At 38.4% G+C, this 14,114-nt stretch overlaps 1 long non-coding RNA gene across 1 annotated transcript in view; it reads left to right on the top strand.

The window, feature by feature from the left end:
* Window positions 1-14,114, top strand: part of LOC138493256 (uncharacterized) — a 227,259-nt gene that overhangs the window by 150,830 nt on the left and 62,315 nt on the right. The window contains exon 2 of the long non-coding RNA XR_011276332.1: window positions 7,588-7,705. This is a non-coding gene — a long non-coding RNA (uncharacterized lncRNA). The remainder of the gene's footprint in view (window positions 1-7,587; window positions 7,706-14,114) is intronic.

Here is a 14,114-nt window from a genome sequence, read left to right as displayed (position 1 = left end):
TTCATTTCTTTCTGATGTGTTCTGTGTTCACGTGGGTACCTTTTGAACTGAATCATCCAAGGCATTTAACAGGTGATGGCCCATTTCCTGACCACCCATTTGAACACTCTCCCTTTTTACCACCAGTGCCATGAGTGTCCCATCCTGCACCCTTCACACTGTGGTGTATTTGTTTATTTGTAGTCTCCTCATCCTCTCTACTTGCAATATACTTTGTTTTTATTTTATTTTTTTTCCCACTGTTCTTTGAGTTCAACACTCAAGCTGGCGTATTGATGTGTATTTTTCTTTTGCCTTTCACTGTTCTCAACAACCTGAATGGAGTCAATAGTTTGGTTTAGGCCTAGGTTAAATCACACCCATTTCTTGTGTGCATTTCTATTTCCAATGTCATTGCATACCTTATTCTCCAAATCTAAGTTTCTGTGCATCCCTGCATGTTTATCTACTGCAGTTTCATTGTGTACCTGTTCTCCAGTTCGGGCTGTTTGCCTGAGAAGTAACTTACTAGTTCCTTGAACAGTGTCACTCTTGTGTCTTTGTATTCGTGAAATCTTTTTTGATCCCTAAAGTAATATCTCTATGCTCTAGGCCTATATTGATTCGATTCAAATTGCCCTGGTTAATTCTGGTTACCATGGTTACTTCCAGGTGGCTGAACTTGGCTAATGTTTCTCCTGAACTTCTGTGATAGGGAAGGGGGAATGTGGCATTGTTCTCTGTCCATAACCCCCTTGCACTGTGACTTGAGCACAGGAGCATGGGCTATTTGTCAAATGTCTTTCATTTGCCTGATATTGTTCACTTTGTTGAATACCAGTTTAAATGAACCTATCTACATATCTTGGTTTCATTTGATTACTGTTCCCATATGTCATTGTTGCAGGATTAAACCAACTTTGAGCTCCTAATGCCTCTTACAGTCCACAAGACGATTGATGACCTGCATCAAAGCCTACTTGGGGTGACTTTCCTAAGTACTGTGGGCTTATGTAAGTGGATGTGTGTTAGGGTTGGTATACTAAAACACAGGCCCTGGTGACAGTACAGTCCCTGCCTGGACCCCTCCTTGCAATGACAACTCCTTCTGACTTGAGTCCAGTCCAATTAGCCTGCAAGAGAGATTCTACTTATGTATTTATACTCACCATCCATATGATTTCTTTTCATGTAGCTAGGCATGCCTTAGAATCCCTGATTCAGACCCCAATCTTCCCCAGCCATGGTCTCTACCAAACCCCTTGCAAATCTGCCAGCCCGCACCAACTGCCATTCAACTACCAGTCTCGAGTGCATTCCATCCAGAAGGCTCTTCGCTCATGCATTACACAGAGAGCCCTTCCACCAAGATCACCTACTGACAGGGATCACCTTTTCCTTTTTTTCTCTTCGCTTTTCCCCTTTTAATCCTTATTTCAGCCATCCTCATTCATCGCCGCCCACTCTATATGTTCCTGTAGGTTTTCCTTAACATTTTCCAACCTTCTTGATGATGTCACCTCTGCACACGTCACGTGCCAGAAACCTCCAGCACCTACCTCCCCCTTGTGAGCTTTGAGCAGAGTTCCATTTAGCACAATCTCCTAACGATGCTGAGCTTCACGTCCACGTTTTTTCTTTCTTCCCTCCTGTTTCTACATTAACAATTACTGTTCCTTTTAAGACTCATCTCATGCCTGTTACATTGCTCTGCATGCTTTCAATCTTTCCTTCATGCAGCATTGCTGTTCAACTTTTAATTCTGCTTGATTTTCTGACCAAACTATGTGCATGCACCTACAGGTATGCTACTATTTTCCTGGAATAAGTGAAACTAACCCACTCTACTCAAACCCCAATTCTAAATTTGAATGTTACAGTACACACTGCCCCAAACTATATAACTCATAACCTCTTTAACAATGTCCATGAAGAGATGTAGGCATGCGTTGGATTTGTCTAGGATATACAATGTATCAGAAGTAACATGAATTCAAAGCCAGATGGAAAGGAGAGGCCATGAATTTGGATGGCAGATAGTTTGATAATACAATTTTATTTAGTTCATTGTTAGGTATGGTTGCATCACTCCTAGGCACTTCTATGCATGGTCTTGATATTATACTAGGCTCTTTTCCAAAGCCATGTAGGTATGTATAGGATCCTCACAGAAAAAGCTGCTAAAAAGCTTCCTCAGCCACTGCATCTCTTCTGGGTATGCGTCCATGGTAGGTAACCGTTTGGCCTAACAAGTGCTGATATGCCAAATAACTGATGTACATTAGTGATGTACATATGGATATGAGTGATTCAGTTATGTACTCTGTGGGCTGGCAAGCCTACCTGTGTAGAAACTACGATCACTCCTTTTGTAGGCACAAGCACTTTATGGTGTGCAGTTATAATGTTGACTCCAAAAAGTCGAAAACAAAAATGTCGCAAAAAGAATTGTCGAAAAAAAAATCAAATATGTTTTTTTATTTGTATGTTTTTTTGGGTTTAGCTATAAAAAATAAACGGGGGGTTGGGGGGAACCCCCCATTATTTTATTTTTTTTAAACATTCGACATTTTTTTTTTACATTCTTTTTTTCCACTTTTTTGTTTTCGACATTTTCACTATAAACCATACTTTATCATAGTGAACCCAACTTATCAGACCTTACTTTCACATGTAATTCTGATATTTTGAAAAAAAACAGCAGGTTTCCCCTAAAAAACAGGAATCTGTCAACGTGGAGAAAACTTATTATTGATTCCTTTCATACTATTACAGGAAGAGGTAATGCATTTACATCCCTCTTTTCCTCCTCATGGGTCAGATCTGGAGTTAACACATTTGGCCACATTAATGTTACTTATGTTTAGGACCCAAATGTTATATCCTTTAGGCAGTGCATTTTTTGTCTCTCTCTCAATCATAATATTGAAAGTTATTTTGCATTTGTTATACCAAGCATCCTGAATCAGGAAGGAGAAATGGAGTCCACAGTGCGTGGCAATAATGAGGTGCATATTCAGAGTTATGTATAATCAATTTGGTCAAGGACTGCATGAAGTTACAAACTACCAGATCGAAGCTGTCATATACTGCGGGTAAACAGATCTAAATACCTCCTAGGTCTATCTTACCAGGGAAATGGAACCATTGGGGTAATACAGTCAGTGCCTGAGGTATAAGGGATAATTTGGACGTTTATTAGCATTTACAGAGAAGTTTGGACTTTATTATGATAAAATTGTCTGGTTTATGGTCATGTTTTGTGTGAAGCCTGCCTGATCTGCAGTTGTGAAGCAACAGTTGAATGTGGATGGATATTTTGCTACTTTAAGATTTTCAAAGGGAAGCAGTGTTTTCTTTAAATTATATTATTTAACCATCTGGATCTGACGAGTAAAACTTTGTATACAAGCAATAGGAATTTAGAAAATCAGGTTTAAGAAAGGTTTGATGTTTTTTTAGTCCAGTTTAAAAATTATACAACAGTAAGTTGTTGATACATTCTACTTGACTAATCGAAAAATGTGCCCTTGGATAGTAAAGAGCATGAGCTTTCAAAGTACCATGGACTTCTTCAGATGGAGGTCACACAATACAATAAGCAACACAAATACAGTGCTGGATATACCTTTTACATAGAAGAAATGGGAAGAAGGAATCTTTCATTTCAAACTCCATTGGCTGCAGAAAATAAGTATGCATGCAAGTTACTCCTCATATTACTCTCTTATCTACAGGGCAATACATTTCTGGTAAAAACGGACACATACTGCCACCTTTTGGAAAACAGTTCTCACCTCTCAATTTACATTGCCACCAATTTGAGCTTAGACACCTAGTTGATGCATACACAGTCTAGATTCTGAATTATGGTGTCAGACATCTGTAGGTGTTAATGGCAGGTTGGTTTCTGGCACTGTCAATGTGGTTGCCATTATTTCTTACAGATAAAAAACAAACAAGTTTTGAAGTTTAATTTAATGAATATGCAATGCTTGGCTATTGGCAAAAACAATTTCACTTATGCAGCGCTTTGTATTCTTAATTTACCTCCACACTTAAAAATGCTAACAGTTATAATATGCTTAACTTAAGCACATGGAAAAAGGATTTTGACTTGGGCTGTGTCTTAAGCAATGCTGGCAGTTGTATAACACAACAGGCTTTCCAGAACAAACACTTTTAATTCATTGTGCAACCCTTTTTCTTTCACTACTATGCAATGCAAGATTTCTCTTCTCTGAGGTGCCTCTTTCTAGGTGCCACTTTCTCACTACAATAGGAGGCATACTTTTAAATCAGTCAACATTCTGTTTAATTTTGGGAAAGCAAAGTCTTTTCCTAGCATACATACCCAGATATTCAGTTTCATATTTGGAACCCCTATACTTAAAGGTGGGGTTCAGGAGAATACAAAGCAGTAAGAATTTTGTGTTTAATGTACCCCTCCCTTTAGGGAATTTTGCGGTTGTCAAAAATAAATAGGAATACCAAAGTTCTTTGCAGACTATATTTCTATCTACACTGGGCATTATGTTGTTAATTTCGAATTTCAACAAAATCACCCCATGTAATTTGGCTATGTGGTAATTAATTACATTATTTTTAAATAAAAATGCTATCTACTTTGTGTGCCCACCCAATCAATAATGGGAACATTATTGAATCAACCAGATCCCTGCCAAGATTGCTGTGGATGGACACGTTTACATACAACAGTATCTCTGGGTTGCACTCAGGAAAAGGACATCAAGGCTCAGGTCCTCTAACAGCAACAGGACATGGACAATCAGAATCCACCATCAGTCATTGATATTCTCCAAGCTTATTCCCTCTATTTTGCCTCTCTTTGGTCACAGATCTCAGCCTCTGCCCCCCTCTTGGTTTTCTCCAGAAATCTCATCAGCAGTTAAAACCCAGATAATTTCAGGCAGTCTCGTTGATTTCCATTGTGCTTTCCCTTATTAATCTTAAACCACACCCACAAATGTCTAAATGATGACATGCCAGCCCATTGATCATAGGTTTTGCTTGGACAACTATCTTCAATCCCCTTATTCAAGACTAGCCCCTTGTCTTTTGATTGGTCCCTTCAGTTGGCAAGCCCACATTTTGGGAGGGAGAAGGCCACCCACTAGAATCCCCCTAGTTACACATTTCAATGCTGCCATTAAAAACTCCAACATGACAAAAAATGTTTTGCAAATAAACACGAAATGATATATATATTTACATTTGTATAAGCATGCCAGACGTAATGAACTATGTCCCTTTTTGGCACAATGTTGCAGGTGTGACTAACAGTTTTTTGTGAATTATAAAAAAAATGATAAATGCTATTGACCTGAGTTTCCTATACAGATATGAAATTTAATCAGCTATCATCTCCCAAAATCTCTGCTTCATGAAATTTTCTGCAGAGCTAGAACCACATTTTAGGTTGGAGCATTAGTTCTTAAAGTTGAACTTGTATGAGAGTTAAATTAACAAATCAGCCTTTTTATCAGTTTTACAGTGATAGTTGTCCCACTATCATGAGATCTCTCTTTCCTGAGAAAATGAGCAAAGTATGATCTTCTATGCAACCCAATGGCATTGTATTAATAACATATTATTCCTTCAATTTTCTCATTAAGTTTAATTTCTTCAAACTGACCAGAAGATCTGGCCAACGGCTTCCTGTGTTAAGCCAGCCCTGCAGTACAGTCAATCAACATTTTTGCACAGTCAATGGCTAATGAATGCTCTGTTTGCTTATCTTGAAAAGCAGAGCCTATTGCCCCATCATCCTTGCTCATGGTAAATCCCCAGGAACAGGCCTGTGATCAGTATCTCTGAGCTGACCATCCACTTGGATTTTATTTTTCAAGAGTTATTCATAGTTCAACCCATAAGGGCGCAATTTCTGTTGATTCAGCTGTTTACTCCACCCCCCATTAACTCCTTATGCGTGAATACAGCCTCCTCTCTGGCCCAGAAACTTCAAAGAGATTGTCTTTGAGATGGAGAGGCAGTGCAGAGGCATGGCATCCATTGGGAAAGGTGGCTTTGGATCTCAGTGTGAAAATTTGCTCTAATGAACAGAAATCTGTACTTTACATGTCACCATTTAATTCTTAAGACAGGAGGACAACATACTTATTTGACCTCATCTCATATGCAGATTTCTCGCGTGCCTTGCCATCAATGTTACTCTTTAAATTATCCTTTATCTTAAACTGATACAGGCACTGGAGTCTCACTGGTAATTAGTTCCTTTCTATCCCAGATGGAAATGTCTTATTTGTTCATGCTGTTCTCTGTTTTATCAAAGAAAACAGTGTTTCCTATTTTGCAGTTTGAAAATTAATTTAGTACATTTTTACTTTCACATTTGCAAGACAGTATTTCTGCATGTTTAGGCCCATTTACTTTTATTTCTCTGGAAAAGCATTTTGATGTGGCAGTTGGGCCTAACATTCTCCTGTTTGTCTGTCAGTCCCCGGTGTGTTTTGCAATTGCAAAAATAATTTCTGCTCTCTGAGGCACAACTTGGCTAGTGGCAGTTCATTTGATCCGGGGGCTGAATTTGAACAAGTCTACAATCGCCTAGAATCCATAACTTAGTCGTCCTCATGGACTCAACTAAGTGCATCACATATTGCTATGCAAAGGTTATCACATGACATCCTCAGGTGTAAAGACTACAATCTATGCAATACAATGACTGCCCTCACTAGCAACAAAAGATGTTCCTAGTTTTAAATGGAGTTAAGGTATTCTGCAAATGAAAAGGGTACACCTTTGTAAAAAATAAAATGATCCACTAAATTACTGTAGATCAAATGAATTAGGCAATTGAGGGAAACCTATGTCTCATATTTATTGTAGACATAAAGGTAAGAAGATAACATAATTACATTGTTTAACAATTTGTCAACAATCCACCCTGTGCTGTCCATACAAGAATGAAATATAAACAGGTCTCAGAATGTCCTATCAAGCCCTAATGTATATTGCAGTAATGTAATTCATATTAGAAATTGTCTTTGAACTCCTCTCAACCAATCAAAATGATTAGAGTACAGTCAATAACAAATGGTATGGACTGTATTGTGAACATTCTGTTTCAACAGGCACTTACTTTCTGGCAGGATCTTGTGCAGCCACATGCTATTTAACACTCGAAAGAGTGATAAAACATTGGAAAATGCTCTCTCTTTCTTATAGAGAAACTGTTTACTTTTACATGACACCTTATGCATGCTCATGTTAAATCCGTTCCAGTTAAACTTAGGTGCGATTATAATGCATAACTCATGAAGGCAAACTATGTATATAAAATGCTTAGTTATGTTTCAGTACTCATCTGAGGTAATTTCTCAGTGTTAGGTTGCCCTCCGCTGTCCAAATGGCAAAGTGCACCCACTTCAACAACAGCGATCATGTCAACATAAGTATGCAATTTATCAGTGTTAGGTTGCCCTCTGCTGTCCAAATGGCAAAGTGCACCCACTTCAGCAACAGCTATCATTTCAACAAAGAGACTGAGCACGGTTATATGCGGTCACCTTCATCTTTGGAAAAATGTCAAGTTTCTTCTTCCCATCCCCACTTCTCTTCACACAGGGCACGGCAGATCTGTTGTCAATGAACAGTTAATTACCGGCTCAACGTTTCAGTCTCTAAAGCGCAGAATGCCGTATGACGAATGCCTCCTCAAGAGCTAAAACTGAAAGTAGGTGCTGTAAGTATGCTACTACGCAATCTTATGCCATCGCAGAGACTCTGCAAAGGAACAAGTTTGACAGTTACACGTCTACAAAGGTACATCATAGAGGCCTGTGTGATCGATGGAACTTAGATATTGATCTATACCGCGCATACCTCTCATTTTAATCTGATACATTTAGTTTTTTCAATGACCATTAATAAGTCACAGGGACCTACACCCCCTTCCTGGGAGCGATCAGTGGTAATTCTGATATTTCAGAAGGGGGACAGTAGTGATCCTATGAATTACCAACCGATATTGACCTTTAAAACATGCTAGAATGACGAATGTTACGTCGGGAGCAGCTACTGATATTTAAATGCTGCAAAATAATACCACATTTAATTTACTAACTCATTTGTCTGTTTACTTTACTCACTCTTAAAGCACAATTTTTCACTTCTCCACGAAATCTCCAAAACATGTATTACTACTACAACCATGTGCTAATAGCCTTTTAGACCTTGGGAGGGGTCAATATTGCTTGTGAAAATGAAGCTTCCCCAAATGTTGGCCTTTAGTTTTGTCTCAGGCCATACATTGGTGACAGGTTATTATTCCACCGTAAAGACCCCTCCCTCAGTCTATAAGGCTATAAACACACACACATCCACCATTTCAAATGGCAAATGTGGTTAAACCCAGCAACCTAGATTACAAGCTACATCCTAGGGTTTCAGAAATGTGCGTGGGTGTGGAAAGTTGTTTTTATATATTGTGGGCGTGACAGGATAACAAACAGTTTTGAATCATAGGAATGATTGGCAAAACACTGTTATGTACCAATACATAAACATGTGACATATTTGATACCAATGGATATTGTCATGGTATACTTTCCTAAATTTGTGTGAATACAGATGAAGCAAACATTTGTGTCACAAGGGAATCTGTTAGGCATCAGTGTAGGTGTTACACCATATCTGATTTGGATGGTGGATTAATTCAACATATATCTTGTCATTTCTTTAATGTACCTAAGAAATACCCCCAGTTTCCTTTTTTTGCTATAGCAGATGTTTTGCTAAATGATGACCCATGATATCATATATCAGAAGTCAAAGGAGGTCAGGGGATTGCCTTCTCCTTGGTTCATACGTTTTGTATCATAATGTAATGGTTAGAGGGTTCTGTGGATGTATTGACTAATCAGTCTTCAGATTCATGTTGGAACAGTTAGATACACTCATTACTAGGGTGCCACGAGACAGCCATTCACCCCTGAGCTTGAACATGTTTTCTGGAGCTTCTGATCCAAAATTGCTTGAGCGCTTTTGCAACCTTTCATTGGTAACATTGTAGACTGCCATTGCAACAGAATGCTCCAGTTATTGGCTCAGCACCCACAGATATTTAGTCATGTAGCTGACAAAGAAAATGAAATCAAATGTTGCTTTTCTCGTGTTATCAGAAGTAGCACATCAGGATGAAAAGCTAGAAGATGTTTTATTTCTCCTTAGTGGAAATTAGAGCATATTTTCCATTTGATTATGATTAACTAAGTGATTCTTGTTTTGTGAATTCATGCAGTTATTTTACATAATATAGATTTTCTTAAAGAGTCATTTGTATTGTTACAAATTTGTTTATTTTAAATAATCAATTTGTTGATAACTTTTTTGATTGTCTAACAATCTGTAATTTTGTTTAAAAACAACAGTATATTTTAAATAATCAATTATTTTATGATAAATAATGTATTTTTTTGATGTATGACATTTAAGGCAAAATGAGAGTGGTTTGCAGTTCGTCGGCAAAGCACATTTCTAGGTAAAATATTCACCAATCCAGATCAAAAATATGATTTCACAAGTGACATGGTTGGGATATCTGTTTCAAACATTTGATCAGTTGCTGTTAGTTTGTTTTCCTGACTCTGATCCATGTCATTTGGATCATAGACTTGATGTGGTTGTCTTCTTTTTGTTCATGCGAAAGTACTCCTTTGAATCCCCCTATTTCCACCTGTGTTGTATGGTGTTTTAGATTGTTGAACAGCCACATGTGGTTATACATACCATTCGTAATACACACCTGATGTAGATGTTATAATATACATTTAACCAGCACATTCATGGCAACCTTCAGTCAGCACTTGTACCGCAATTCTTTGTTATTTTTTGTATTTATTGTATCATTACACGTATGCAGGATAGCCATCCCACTGGATAAGCCGCAGTAGGATAACAATAGTTAAGAAAACAAGAGTGAGAAACATTCAATCTTCTAACATTAAAATTATACCATACACCTCTCTCCACATTTTGGTAAGAAAAACAATTAGACCTTCATGGGAGCCAGACATGAGGGACACACATAGATTGACGGGAGAACCCGTGGATTCAAACCCTGTCACTCTAAGGGCCTGTAGGGTATTTTGTGGAGATTTGGGGCCTGACGGTATTTTATTACCGCCGAAAAATAACTTAGCAATAATCACTCCTTGTATTCAGATTTGGCCATGTGCAACAATAATACAGTGGACATGCATTATTTCAGCACCCAGACATGCATATTTGGTATGCGTGGTTGGTATGCGTGGTTGGTGGTATTTTGGTGAGCATAATTCCCTTGTTTTATTTGTGGCCCCAATGTCCAGAATCCCTTATCTTTGCTTAGATTTTTCGTGTAATCACTAGAGAGACCTCAGACCTACATTTTAGGAATACCACATTTTCAGTGTTAGTGTTAGTGTGCCACCATGGGCGATCTCACTGACTTATTTACGACAGAGAGCTATATGTGGTAATTTTGTGGTAATTTCCACTACCTTATATACGGTAGGGAACTATGTTCAGAGAGTCCCTCTTCCCGTTGGCTCATGTACCTCCAACGAGCTATGCTACAAACAATCACTCTCAACTGTCCATACTGAATATGATCATGCACACATCTGTCTTAAAATGACAATTGCATTGTTTAAAAATCTCCCCTCATCATCAGCACTGTATTGGTAAATATAAAATACACCACCCGTCTGCTTTCAAATATTTTTCTGTATTATAAAAGTTGCATTTAAACACGATCTCACTCTTTACAGAAATAAATAAAATAGCACAGTAACAGCATTGTCTGTGATACACTGAAAAAAAAATGGCGGAGAACAGAACACAATTTGCAACATTAACGTGTGATTAAGGCACCGGAATCTCCTTTCCTACTCTGACTGAACATTCTCGTACACACTCAGCTCCCACACTTATGTAATTACCTTATCTGTTCAGTCAAGTTTTCTTTAGCTGTTCTCTTTCTGAATGTGGCTCCCTTGAAGATTAACCCCAGTGAAAAGGAGCGCCTTTCCTTCTCAAACCGGGGTCATTGCCTGGAATTCTCAGCTTTTGAAGATAGGAATGCTCCAACCAGGAAAAAGGTCCTTCTCCCAGCTCTGCCAAATCTTGACTGTCCTTCTCTCTCCTCAAACTCCCCCCAGCAAAACTCTGATCACTCCCTCTAGCATGATACTTGCTATGACGCTGCTCCAATCAGAATCAATCATGCCATCTCCTCCTTCTCTACACAATGGCTCATTTTTATAGTAATACTTTGTAACCAACTGATTTCCTGTTCTTTCGAGCTCTTTTGCTTCCTGTAATTATGTGGACAGGGCAGCATAGAAAAATAAAATGGATGTGCGTTTAAAAGTTCACTTTCAGAATAGGCCTAATTCTGCAGTGGAGACACATTTTTATTAGTGGATTATGTTAACTTTAGTTTCATTAGTCAGGTTAGTTATGAGTAATGTTAGTTATTAATTTTCAAATGTGTCTCTCGCACCATAGGCATTTCAGGTGAAAAAATATTGTGCATTTTTGAATGTGCACGTGTGCTTTTAACTGTAAAAATAGATTTGCATCTTATATGTTAAAATCGTTTTTGACTGAATAGCCTGTCTTTCCTTGTTAATCTGGTAACACATATAGCAATGCACCACACCCTTGTGGTGGTGCTGCAAAGAAAATTGCTACCTGTGCAGTAGTGCTGTACTCTGTGCTGTTTGCTACCTGTGCAGTAGTGCTGTACTCTGTGCTGTAACACGCCAAATATCCTTACATACCCTCCTTTTGTTTTTAGAATATGGCTACGATCCAAGCCAATTCCTAAAAACAATTTGTTCTTTTTCTTCTTTTCACAATATATCAATCCAATAAAATGAATATTCATGTGCATCAATGAAAAAGTTGCAATCAATACAGTATTCATCTGAGTTCATTAGGTTACAAAATGTTCTACATTTGCCTTCTCAGTGGAAGTGGCATTACTCTAAGTTTAGATTTTTCAAGTCAATTAAAACAATGAAATAAAACAACTAACCAAAACAAATAATTAATATAACAAATTAAAATAAATAATTAAAATAATAAATACGTGGAACTCCATATGTCAGCACTCTTGTCTGCCTCTGATATGTCCCGACCAGCGATGTTATTTGGTTCATTCGAGTACACTTTCATCTTGGCAATCTTAGTCTGGGATGGCATGGTTTGATTTGATTTACATGGACAAACTGCTCTATTGCTGTTTCACCTTCATTTTTCAAAATTTTATAAACTACAGGAGAGACCTTATCTATAATTCGAAATGGCCCCTGCCAGGCTGCTAGAAATTTAGAATTTTACTGTTTACTTTTTCCAAAATGAAACTTGTATACCTGATCCCCTACACTGTATTCCTTTACTGATGTCTTTTTATCATAATACGATTTTGCACTGTCAGCAGCTCTTTCCAGATTTCTCTGCACAAAAGCAAATGCCTGTTGCAAATGCCTCCTCAGTTCATCAATATATTCATGAACTGTGGATGCACTCACAAGGGTTTGCTCATGTGTTCTGTATAGTAGGTGTTGTGGTAACACCATTTTCCTACCTGTTAAGACCTCACGGGGGCTAACACCTGTTGCTTTGGCAGGAGTCGACCTGATTGCCATCAAAACCAACGGTAAACGTAAATCCCAGCTGGAACCTGCTTCTGCCACAAATTTCTTTAAAATATCCACAACAGACCTATTGCTTCTTTCAACTGTACCTGAAGACGCCGCCCGATATGCGATATGTAGTTTCCTTTTCACACCTAGTATTTGCCATACCTTACTCATTAGAGTACTTGTGAAATGACTTCCTCTGTCTGACTCAATTCTTTGTGGCAACCCAAACCTTGAGAACACATGGTTCACCAGCAATGTGGCTGCTATTTGCGCACTACAATCTGGTGCAGGAATGCATTCAATCCACTTCGACATCAAACATACCACACTCAAAATATAACGGTGTCCCCTGCTCGACCTTTTTAAAGGACCCACATAGTCTATTTGCAAATCTGACCATGGGAGAGTTAGGCCTCTTTTCATCAATGGTGCTCTATGCATTGGTGAAGCAGGTTTAAATTGGGCGCATACTAGACATCCTCTAGTATATAATTCCACATCTTGGGACATATGTGGCCAGTAAGCATAATCTTTTAGTATTTCTAATGTTTTTTGTGAACCTCTATGGCCTGCGGTTATGGCATCATGTGCATGGTGTAGCATTAGTCCTCTGAATGAAAGGGGTACTACCCACTGTATTTGTCCTGTTATGGACTCTCTAATCATGAGTCCATCCTGTAATCTAATTCGTGTTTTGTTCTTTAATAGCACCCTCAACTCTTCTTTTCCCATACAGTCATTTTCTGTTAAAGGATTTTGTTCGGGATCTATCAAATGATTATAATAGATTCCCAAAATGTGATCATTCTTTTGTGCCTCAATCAAATCTTGGTCTGGCGTGTCATGACTCCACTGCACCACCGGTTGATCTACCTCCTTTGGTGCTTTAGAACGTGTGACTGCATCCATTTGTATTTCACCCATTAAATAATCAATAGGTAGCAATTCTCCCATCACAGCCCAAATCTTAGCCAGGTGGTCTGCCTTATCATTTCCCTCCTTATCCTCTCCTGGTGTTTTTAAATGCCCACAAATTTTTCTACAGTATATTGTTAACTCATTCTCTGACACCAATTTGTCTATGGCTTGTATCATTTTTCCATGCTTAAGTGGCTTTTTGTTATATGTAACCATGCCTCTTGCTTTCCAACCAGGCAAATACTCCACAAAGCTATTCCGTGCATAGTCAGAATCAGTCACCAGGACAATTTCACTGAACTTTTTATCAACTGCAGTAGCAATTGCTTTATAAATGGCTGCCAATTCCGCCACCTGACTGCTCCTATCTCCAATCCTCATCCCTATACTGGGGACACCTTCACATTTCAACCAGACATTTCCTATTCCTGCCACTAACTGTTTATTACTGTCATTTTCAATGTGAAAAGCACAACCATCCACATATACAGTTGGCAAATCCTTGCACGTTTTTTCATCAAAAGCTTTGTGTGGTGATTGTTC

The sequence above is a fragment of the Ambystoma mexicanum genome, chromosome 10, assembly GCF_040938575.1.
Source record: "Ambystoma mexicanum isolate Mex_15411 chromosome 10, UKY_AmexF1_1, whole genome shotgun sequence".
Classification (NCBI taxonomy): Eukaryota; Metazoa; Chordata; class Amphibia; order Caudata; family Ambystomatidae; genus Ambystoma; species Ambystoma mexicanum.
The sequence above is the reverse complement of the archived record's forward strand: the minus strand, read 5'-3'. Positions and strand labels throughout refer to the sequence as shown.